Source organism: Dama dama, chromosome 3, assembly GCF_033118175.1.
Source record: "Dama dama isolate Ldn47 chromosome 3, ASM3311817v1, whole genome shotgun sequence".
NCBI lineage: Eukaryota > Metazoa > Chordata > Mammalia > Artiodactyla > Cervidae > Dama > Dama dama.
In genome coordinates this window covers 61,273,843-61,283,197 of record NC_083683.1, presented here as the reverse complement: position 1 = coordinate 61,283,197, position 9,355 = coordinate 61,273,843, and the positions used below count along the sequence as shown (strand labels likewise).

Below are 9,355 nucleotides of genomic sequence, written 5' to 3'. Positions count from 1 at the left end.
TTCAGTATCCTGCTCCGTGGTGAAGGCAGCCACTCCCCAGGGCCGTACCACCTTGCCCTGGGACTCATGGCGCTTTGTCAGGCTTGAACTCCCAGTCACCCAAGAGAAATCGCACCTTCAGTTTCAGCAGAGGTCATTGCCTTTGTACACCTGAGCAGGAGGCTGTAAAAAGAATATCTGAGATGCGGGCACCTGTGCTGAGCCCAAGGCCATCACATAGCTCTTTTCCTCAGTCCCAAACCACGTTCATTCAAACCTTCGGTGAAAGTGGTTTCCCTCCTGTGTCAAGGCAAACTCTCTACTGAAGTCTGATGAGGTGTATAGAAACCAAGGTAGGGAGGAAGAGCTTTCTCAACTTATTCTTCGCCCAGAGGATCAAGAACCCATGCTCATTTCTCTTCAGTACACTGCAGTGTCAAATATTTTTGGAGGATAGTTCCAAAAACCCAGTCATTGATTGCTGGGAGTGGAAAGTAAAAGCTCCCTTTAACAGAAAACATTTTATGTTCTCCTGGACATTTTTATACATTTGCAGTGTCCTTGGGAAGACCCAACCTATTTTGGGAGGAGCCCCGTGGTCCATATTATGCCCCATTGATGCCAGGGGCAATGAAGGGCGCTAATGAGAACCTTAACTGTGAAGCACCCAGGGTTTTGGAATCTGGTGCCTCTCAAGCACCACAGAAAGTTGTCTTCCCTGGTCATCTGAGGCCTGGAACAGTCCTGCCTCTGGAAAAGGTGCAGACAGCATGGTTTGGCAAATATACTTTCTTCTACATCTGGGACTCACATCTCAAGGTTTTTTCTGGGATCTTGGGTGCAATATCTTTCTTGGTTCAGTCTAAATATAACCTTCAGTAGGAAGAAGATAAATGCTTAGATAATACAGCACTTGCTGAGGTTTAGAGGAGAGAGATCTCATTTTTAGTAGACCATATAATTCAGGTTTTATACCACACATATTTGTTTATTCAGCTGCTGTTTTTCTAATTCTCATCTGCATACGTCCTAAAAGAATTAATCTTTGGGTCTACAGAAGTTTCCCCTTTGGCAATCCAGCCAACATATTTCTGGAAGAATCCCATTTCACCACCCTCCATTGGAGGATGGTAAGGCTCTGAAAGAGCTCGATACAAAAGAAATGTCTGCACTGAAGGAGGATATTCTTCCACAGGGGCAGCTTTTCCTAATTAAAAAAAAAATTTTTTTTTTTAATCTTTCTGCTGCAAGGCATTGGGATCTTAGTTTCCCAACCAGGAGTCAAACCTGCATCCCCTTCATTGTCAGCAGGTAATTTTAACCACAGGACCACCAGGGAAGTCCCTGCTTTCCTAATCTGCCCAAAAGCCCTCAGAGGGGCTAATGATGTTTCTAGGAGAAAGAGAATGCCAGCTTGTACTTTACATATATTATTCCTCACCTCTGAATGTAGGGTTTGGGGAAGGGAAAACCACTTCTCTCTCCACCCCAGTTCCTTTTAATTGCTAAAATATTATAACAAATGTACTAAACACTTTTGCAAGAAGAAAGAAAATTAGTCATTCCACAGTTATTCTTGCATATTCTGTTGTTTCTATCCTTATATAATTTGCAGATTATATCAGAATGTATTCACAGTTTTCTATGCTACCTTTTTGGGCTGCATTTTATACTATAAGCACTTCACGTTTCTATGGGTTTCTGTTTTTCATAACTATAATTTTAATAGTGCATAATTTCCATTGAAATAAAGAACAACAATGTATTTAACTATTCCTTCATTGATGGACTTTGACATTGCCTGTGATGTTTTGTCTTCATCAATAAAATCTCCATAAATATCAGTGGGTCTAGAGCTTATTCTCCTGTATTTGAATAAATTCCCAGGAGTGGGATAAAGTATTAACAATTTCCCAGTCTTTAATATGTGTTGCAGTATTGATTTCTTAAAGAATTTTAAAGATTTGAAATTTCAAAGATTCTTTGTGGTTGAATAATGCACAAGCCAAGGCAGGGATGATATTCAAAATTTTTAGACTAGTTGGGGCATTGGTACTGACTGATCTAAACCCAAGGCCAGTTGGTCAGCCTGCCTGAACACACTGCCTGAATGTTGGTCCTATTTGGATGGCAAATTGAGTTGTCTCCAGGCACCGTTCCTTTCTATTCTTTTCTCTGTCCACCTGTGTTTTCTTCTCTATTGCCTTTCCTCTAGTTTTCTTCTTTTTCTTTAGCAAAATAGTAATAATAGCAATAACTGAGATTTTATTAAGTACTTACTCTGCCTTTATATATATTACCTCAATTAATTCTTGGAACAACCCTATCAGGTGATTTAATCCCATTTTACAGACATGAACACTGAGGCTTAGAAGGTTAAATTACTCACCAAGCACAGAGAGATGGAATATGACAAGAGCTAAGATTTGAATGCACTCTGGCTTGCTCAGTAATTCTTAGCTAGGAGGCTGCTGGGTGGGTAAGAGGACAGAAGGAGAGAAGCTGAAATCCTGGAGGTACTGAAAATGGGTTGTTTCAGTTTCCTTTCTGCTCTTTTGTTTCCTGCATTATTAAACTTTTTGATTAGCTTCACCTGGTGTCATATTTACTTGCAGCTGTTAAACATTAGAAGACTTCAGAGGGGAGATTTACTTAAAGCATAGCTATTAAAATGTCAATTTTGATTTAAGGATTTCTTCTGCTTTGTATTACTCACTTGTCTCATATCTCTTTAATCTATAGTCATTTCTAATAAAGAACACTCAGTACCTACCAGCCAAAGCACTTTAAGTGATTCTTGCCAAGACTCATTTAAGCATATTATCTCTTGGCCGAATTATCAGTTAACTATATGCCTGTCCTTTTACCATTTATAAACTCAGTACTTGTGTCCATTCAGGTCCTTTATGAAGTTATTTATGTATTTTGAGACTATGTCTTCTTTATAGTATCCCTTACCCTCTTAACTGGAAGCAGCCCCTGATTGTTATTATTATTTTTGCAATGGTTTTCAGTTGAATTCTTCAAGTCAGGTTGTAGATATTGACCTTTGAAGTGGGGATGGGTGATGTTTTGAAGGAGTTGAAGAAAAGTTCTTTCTCTGGTTGTAAAGATCATAGATTGTTGGAAGAAAATTAGAAACCAGTAAATGAGGTGAGGTTTTTTTTTTTTTTTTTCCCTCTGTGGCTGCTGAGGAGCGGAGCTTGGTGCAAGTGAGGAATAGTTAGAGTGGGTAAATCTTCTATCTTAGTTTGAGTTCCTCCAAAGCAGAAACGGAAACAGGAGACTGAGTGAAGTTGGTTTACTTGGGAGGTAATCCCAGGAGGCAGGATTAGGAGAGCAGGGGGTGCCTGGGGAGAGGAGAAATTCACATGAGGGGGTGTGTTCAAGGTGACTGATGTAGGCTGCACCCCTGAGAAGTATATGGAATGTCTTCTAGAATTTTCCTCCTGAAAGACAGGAGGCTGGATTATTTATATGGCTAGTTGAGGATTACCCGGGGATAGTGATGCCCTCAGCCTATGTTCCCCGTGTGCCTGCCCACAGGCCAACAGGGTTCTCTGGGGCTGGAGACACAGACCCAGGTAAGGGTGGGCTCCTGGGAACTGTCTGTCACAGCCATGGCTGAAATCAGAGGGGTGCCACAGGCAAGCCTCCCACTAGGCAGCAACAATAAGAGTTAAGGTTCTAATTGCAAAGTATATCTTGGACAGCATGTTAGGCAGAAGAAAAGCAGGGAGGCAGAATCATTGTTGAGGGTCGGAAGACCCATGTGGCAGGAGCAGAGTGACTAAGCAGAAGAGTCACTGGGAATGCAGTTGGAAAAGGAGCTGTGAGCTGGATGAGAATTTTGTATTATATTTTAGGGTGATAGGAAGCTTTTGAGGATTTGGCACCGAAGTGGATATGATATCCTGTAAGGGGTGCTTGAAGGAAAAATACAAAATGTAAGAAGACAAGCATGGAAGCAGGAAGGCCAACTGGGAGGTTTTATCGAGTTCCAGGCGAGAGGTGAAGGTAACCAACACCGGAGTGATGGTGCTGAAGATGCAGAGAAATGGTTAAGTTCAAAATACATATTTTTATATTTTTTGTTTATAAATTAGTTTATTTCATTTTCATATCTAAGTACATTATAATGTTGACTTCTGTTGTGACTAAAATTATCTACACATTCATTAGATTGCTTTTATTGATGATCCAGAATGTCTTTTTTTTTATAGATTTTTATTGGAAGAGTATAGTTCCTTCACCATGTTGTGTTCATTTCTACTGTATAGCAAAGGGAATCAGCTATCCCAGTATCAAGAATAGTCCCTGGGATATTCTAGGTTCCCAATAAATATTTGTTAAATGAGTGAATAAGTAAATGATTCCAGAATCATGGTGCTGTTTCTTTTGAATTCTCCCCTAAAATGTTTCCATTAATATGATCATCCCCATGACACAGGAAGGCATTACTTCAGTGTATAATTAATCATGTATATCAATGCGATGAGGGTGCAGTAAGACCCCCTATGGAAACTGGCAGCCTGAGGTGGGGAGGAAGGAGGTCGAACTTCCAGCAGAGGAAGGTGGGCAGACAGGGAGGTGTGTGTGGGCATGGGGCCAAGCTGCAACCACTTACCAACCCATGCATGGCTTGCTTGGGACCAGCCCTGCAGGGTGGGTTGTGTGATACTGGGCTGGTAGTGACAAATTCTATACTTCTTGTCTCTTTTCTCTTTCCTCTCTCCCACCCCCTCAGGAAATGACAAGGAAGGAGAAGTTAGACCATCTGGGGCTGTGGGAAGGTCTGGCAGAGAGAAGGTATTTGACAGTGACAGTACTTGGAAGGCCAGACTTCATCTCATAGTATCCAAGGACTGACTGAAACAACACAGACAAGGGCCATTTATGGAAGTAAGCATACTGTTGCAAGAATGTGCTTTTGGGAATTTTGACAGCAGTCTGCATTTTCAAGGATTTATGGGAGTTTTGTCAGAAGTCAAAGTCTTTCTCTGTGCCCCTCCTTTCCTCACCCAGACACTTGATGCCATTCTCCCGATATCAGGGAAACTCTCCACTTCCTGGAGTAGCGCCAAGACATCCTGATTTCTCCACATTTTTCTCTTTGAAACTTACCTATCCCCTTTAAATCTCTGTTAGTATTTTAATGGGAAAAGGCCAACATCCTAATCTCCCACTGGAGAAACAATGTAATGGGCATTCTATAAATAACACTTCCAACTTCCTTATCTAGGTCAAAGAAGTGATTCTAAATATGGACATCCAGGCTAGTGGGAGGAAAAGATGGGCCACTGGGAAGGGAATTTGATGTTTGTAAGACTTCCTGGTGTCAGCAGTTGTCTTCTTTGAGGACAGTCTCTGGGACCGGACTCCCAACACCCAGATCTTAGTTTTACCATTTGTTTCATTGTGGGACATTGGGGATTTGTTAATTTCCTCTTGCCTCAATTTGCAAATTGAGGCATAATTTCCATATGCCTCAGTTCTGCAAAATGGGGCATATGATAGCTGGACCCTCCTCACAGAGCTGGTATGGGTGTTGCTAAGTGACGTTTCTTGCAGAGCTGATGTGAGTGTCAGTGAGTTAATGCGTGTGCATGTGCTGAGAAAAGTGCTAGTGTGCATTAAGCTTCAGAAGTGGTGACGATGAGCCTTCCATGCAGCTCACAAGGGGAACTCGCATACAGCTAGCAATGCTTCCCACTGGCTTTGACTTTGTGAAAGTCAGTTACCTGGTTTCCCTGTCTGTAAAATCGCCTTCAGACTGGTTTGGATATGGGATTGCAAAATCCATCTCTTTCCCAAAACATCTCGTGACTTTTGTTGACTAGAGAATGAAGTCCCATGACATGGCATGGATCTCTCCATTCAGTCCTCAGCCATGCAGTATGATTCTTGTGGATACAAGAAATGGGAAGCAAAGAAAACTAACTGAACAAATGGGGAATGGATTGTCTCCCGTATCTGAAAAGGGGAAGGGCAGATTGTTTCAGTCACAAAAAGATCCAACATGTGTAAACATGTTGGCCTTTCTGTATGGTAGGCACACTGTCCAGCGAGATCCTTAGAAATGCCAGGGTTTCATCAATCTTACGGCTACAGACCTCATGAAAGGAGAATAAAATTCCTGGAATGTAGTTTGGGACATTGGATAACTTGAGTCATGTATCCAACTCTGAAATATTAACTTGATCCAAGGAGATGGGAGGTAGTGATTGGTTGAATGATGATCACAGGCCCTGACTGCCCTGACTTCAGGAGTAGGGTCAACTTTCTCAGTAGATACTGAAAATAAATAGGTTTCCCCAAAGGAAATAGAGTTACCACTATGAAGAGAATAGAGAATGGATAATGAATAGGCAAATGTAACAGATGTCGACTACAGTCTAAGCTTTCTGCCTTTCCTATAATTTTTTGAACACATGCTGCAATTTTCCATTTCCTGCCCTAGTACGTGATGTTTTCTTTGCTAAAGTGCCTGTCTCACACCTCCACCTATCAAAAGTTCAAAGTACATTTAACATTGTGCTTCCTTTATGTAGCCTACTCCTTAATAATAAAAATTTATTACCTTTATAGAGCCCTGTAAAGGGCTCATCATCTACTTTGTATTATATTACATTGTGTACATGTCTTTCTTTTGTTACTGGATTGTAAGCACCTTAGGGGAGAAAATGACACCTCATAACACACTGCATGTATGCATGCTATTTGGAAATCCAGGAGCATCCTCCACTGTGTAAAAAGCTTTGTGTCACTGTAAAGTACCATCATAAAGGTTATCATCATTATTTTCTACACTGCAGTTTTCTCATAAATATTTGGTTGGTTTTCTAGACTATCTAATTGTAATCAGAAGTGATTCTCAGCAATCTCCAAATTCTCTATACCGACTCTTTTTCTAAATCCAAGATTAACATTATTCAGGTGCAGAAATGTGCTTCTTTCAAAATGCTTCAGGCATCTGGGCCAAGTAAACAGAGCAAGGATTTTATTTTGTGTCTGCATTTAGATTAAATTCTTTGGCATTGCTTTGGTTTTATTTCCTAGCAGCCTTTTACATTTTAATGCTCTATCTTGTATCTTATGAACCTTAATCAAACGCAAAACTTTGAGTTTATAGAGCCTGCCCATGGCCAGAGAGCTCATCTTTAGCTGCTCCTGGAAGGTCTGGCAGCCTGTGTTAAGTATGCCTGGCGCTAGCAGGCACTGACAGTACTATCAAGGCCTGCAAGTGATCCAACCCTAGTGGCTCCAGGTTCCCTCAAAGCCTGCAGCCCATTCGCCAACCTCGCAAATGAATGTTGACCATTACTGGGCACAGAAAGGCCTCGGGCACCCGAGGCAAAACCTGAAGTAGGCTGCGACTCCTGCTCTGTGCCCCGTCCACCCATTCTGTGCACTCCCGTCCTTTCCCAAGAGAGGCCCACGGTCTGCTTCCCTCTTGTGCTCAGGGGCATGTGTTGGAAATGCTGTCTATCAATAGATCTCCATTTTCTCCTAGGTTTTTCCGTCTCCTCTGCGCATAACAGTTCCACCTGGCAATCCTTTCTTAGGAATCAGTAATCTCAAACTGGGCTCTGCCGAGTTGCTTCAGTCATGTCCAACTCTTTGCAACCCTATGGAGCCCACCAGGCTCCTCTGTCCATGGGATTCTCCGGGCAAGAATACTGGAGTGGGTTGCCATGCCCTCCTCCAGGGGATCTTCCCATCCCAGGGATCAAACCTGTGTCTCTTACATCTCCTGCATTGGCAGGCTGGTTCTTTACCACTAGCACCACCTGGGAAGCCCGATCTTATATTAGTTATAGTTATTGGTCACAACTGGTGAGTTATGGCTGTTTATAACTTGATACATTGTGTGAGCAAGTGTGCTAAGTTGCCTCAGCCATGTTCGACTCTTTGTGACCCTATGGACTGTAGCCCACCAGGCCCCACTGTCCATGGGATTCTCTAGGCAAGAATACTTGACTGGGTTGCCCATGCCCTCCTCCAGGGGATCTTCCCAATTCAGGGATCTAACCTGCATCTCTTAGATCTCCTGCATTGGCAGGTGTGTTCAGTCCTTCCAAATTACACATTGAATTCTGGTGTCTGGTGGGACTGGCATTGGCAGGTGTGTTCAGTCCTTCCAAATTACACATTGAATTCTGGTGTCTGGTGGGACTGGCTAGAGACAACCCTTTACTCAAAGACAAAAATGAGATGGATCTCAAGCAACACAGCAGTTGTGGGAAAGACCTGGAGATGGGCTAGAGTTGGATCAGAATAGAGTCCAGTGTGCTATTAGCAGTCCTCAATGTTAAGTGAATATTCCTGACAAGAGTGAGCAAGAAAGAGGGAGAGAACAGAGCAGAATATACTCACCAATATTAGTACCAGAAACTCATGAAAGCATGGGTCCTTCAGTCCCCCTAATGATTCTGCTCCCATTTACATCTTGAGGTGAGAACCTGGGGTCCATTGACAAAAATCCAGTGGTGGGGGGAGGGGCAATCCTTTTGGCCTGTTTGACTTTTTGGCCAGTGGGGTGGGGGTAGTCTTACCAGCTGCCATTTAAACCATCTGCCTGCTGTGTGCTTTGCATCTATTAACTCATTTAATCCAAGAAAGCTGGTGACAGAAACAGTCTCATTTTGCAGCTGGGATCAGTAGAGAGATGAGCAATTTTACAAAGAGGTTGTAAACTTAATATTCAAATCGAGGTCTACCCGATTCCAAGGTTCCTGCTGCTAACTATCGTACTCCTATCCAGCCATGTCAAAACAGGCAACGTAAGCAGTTTCTAAGTTCTCATACACAGATCTGCCCATTAACTGGCTTATTTATCTACAGCAGGCAATCGCTGTTGGTTGTTGAGAATACCGAGATATGTAGCAAGTGCGCTGGGAATAGTAAGTGTGGATCAGTGAGCTGTGCCTGGGGATTAGTACACTGAATTGAGCCTTGAAGGGTAAACAGAAGTTTGACAGGAACGGAATAGGAGAAGGGATGCTTTAGGAAAAAATCATATTGTTTCCCATTTAGACTCTGAGAATGCTCACAGTATAAGAAGGGGAAAGCAGGATATGGCAAATGGCCCTCACCTTGGGGTCCCCCTTTTTAATGTCCTTGGAAGAGGATTGTGAGCTCAATAGATTGATGAGGGGAGGAAGGGATGAGTAGATCCAGGGTGATATGACCCAGCAAGGAACAGAATGGGGAGCATGGGACTCTGCAGAGGGAAAATAAGAAATAGTGAAATAGTGATGGAGATTTGGCTTTTGTAACTAGACCTTGGGAAACAGGGAGGTGGGGGAGTAGATTATGAGGAAGGTGATTTAGGTCAGAGCGAAATGGAGGAGGGTTCAACTGAAGCAAAGAGCCT

General features: G+C 42.6%; 1 long non-coding RNA gene across 1 annotated transcript; it reads left to right on the top strand.

Annotated features, from left to right (window-relative positions):
• Positions 1-3,163: 3,163 nt before the first annotated feature.
• LOC133042536 (uncharacterized) lies at positions 3,164-6,641 on the top strand. The gene is made up of 3 exons (XR_009689511.1): positions 3,164-3,207; positions 3,846-4,039; positions 4,727-6,641. It is a non-coding gene; the product is annotated as an uncharacterized LOC133042536 (long non-coding RNA).
• The last annotated feature ends 2,714 nt before the right edge of the window (positions 6,642-9,355 follow it).